Source organism: Suricata suricatta, chromosome 10 (genome assembly GCF_006229205.1).
Source record: "Suricata suricatta isolate VVHF042 chromosome 10, meerkat_22Aug2017_6uvM2_HiC, whole genome shotgun sequence".
Lineage (NCBI taxonomy): Eukaryota > Metazoa > Chordata > Mammalia > Carnivora > Herpestidae > Suricata > Suricata suricatta.
In genome coordinates, this window is record NC_043709.1 from 58,048,048 (window position 1) to 58,050,110 (window position 2,063).

General features: G+C 36.5%; 1 protein-coding gene across 1 annotated transcript in view; it reads left to right on the forward strand.

The window, feature by feature from the left end:
• Positions 1-2,063, forward strand: part of LOC115303619 (olfactory receptor 6C70-like) — a 104,469-nt gene that overhangs the window by 102,123 nt on the left and 283 nt on the right. The window lies entirely within an intron of this gene.

Sequence of the window (2,063 nt, forward strand, 5' to 3'; positions counted from 1 at the left end):
GAGCGGGTTGCTCTAAGTTGAATTGACCGAATAAAGATTTGAAAGAGGGGACAACAACTTTGAAACTGATGGCAGAGCTAGAAATACCAATGATGCCATGACCAGAATTCCCAGCCTTGCAAGTAGTTATACAAAAATGAAGGACGTTCTTTTGAACAAAATTTGCTGCCTGGCTCTAAGTCTGAAAAGACAAAACGTATACATGAGCCAGTCAGTGATTTACATCTTAGCCCTGAGAAGTTACTACCATGTGTGTGTACAGGACAGAAGGGTGGTTGTTCTCCTCCTGGCTTTTTCAGCCAGCTGCACAGACTCTCTTTTTGCTCAGTTTACCATGGTATAAGAGCAGTAGCTTTCAAACATGTTGGATCATTCCACAGCAAGAAACAGTGGATATATTCCCAGCACAGACTTGCACATTAAAAAAATATGTAACTGAAATAAAAGTTAAATCAACTGACATGTATTTCCTATTTTCAGTATATGCCATGCATGTTCTATTTTCCACTGTATAAAAATTATTATTTTTATTCGTATGTAGATAATAAATAAATCTATAATAAAATCTATAAATTACAAATAATATTAAAGAGACAGGTATCATTCATCCAGCTCTAGAGATATGCATAAAGTATGTATTTTCCATTTGAATAAACGTTAATCATAATTCTTCAAAGGTGTGTGACCACGAAACAAGCAGTTACGGTAAGTCCTTCCACAACAGGAGAAATCTACAGGACTTCACTGCTCCTTACCTTCTGATGGGGCACCTGCTACCTGTCTGCGTTCTCTTGGCTTCAATGCACACAGTTGGCACAGAGTTGATTTATGCTTATTACTCTGTTTGGACATTTTCTCTGGTTCATTTTGTATTGTTACTCTTCTTGCAACCTTTTTAACTATTTGCAATCTTTGCTTTTCAGTGAAAACGAGGAAGTGAGCAATGGTGAGCTATCATAAATTAGCATCCTGTAGTATAGTAGCAAACTTATAAATACATTTGAAATTCTTAGAAATATAATATTTCTCGCAATAAATTTTTTGTAAATATTAAGAAGCCAAAACTATGCTTTTTAATATAACTTATACTTAGCATTTAATCTTTATCTTATTTGGATGTAATTTAAATATTTATTGAATATACATTATTTAGTTTAACTTAGTCTAAACTTTGATCTTATTCTTATTAATTTAAATGACTTGTTTAACATAACGATTATATTTGAATTAGACATTAAACAACCAAACATCATTTATTTCTCTTGATGACAAAATTTTTACTGTAGAGTTAATAGGAGTTTATTTGATTAGTAAACACGAGGAGAAAGTATTGTTTGCATTACATCTAAGGTTGATGACTCTGAAGTCTGTAAGAGTTACCTTAAGATGGTGACCTAGAGGCCATTTTGCTGTGGGTCAGAGGAGAGCTCCATGCACCGACAACCCCCACCCGCAGGCCTGGAATGGGCTGCACCCTTTGAAAACAGCCAGTCATGAAGCTACAGCTTCCCCTCACCCTGACAAAGGAGGCAACCAATCCCACCCCGCCACTGCTCAAAAAGGCCCTTACTTGGTAATCTGCCCTCCTGAGACCAAACCCAGAACTCTTTCACCGATAAAAACACCTTGCCCTCCCAAACCTGGCACGACTTCCCTGACTCAATCCCTACTGGAGTCTCGGAACCTCGCCCAGGGCCACAGACCCCAATAAAGGCTTTCTAGGCTCCCTAACATGGTCTCCTTCTCTCCTCTCCTCTCTGCCTCCACCTGTTAAATCTTACAAAGATATTCCTGTTTTTATTAAGCCAACAAACTTGGGTTACCTTTTATTTATCAAAGATTATCCTAGATCACATGAACTTGAAAAACACTTCCATTCATTTTTATTATATTTCTGAGAACTTTAGGAATATTTATAAGCATTTGATTTTCCTTAGGCCAATTAAATAGAGGTCTTTTACAAATTAATTTTGCCAATACCATCCGGAGGTAGAAAAATGCCATGTCTATAACATCCATACAGACAGATCCATAGAAACAGAGATCTTATAGCATTTTTTTTT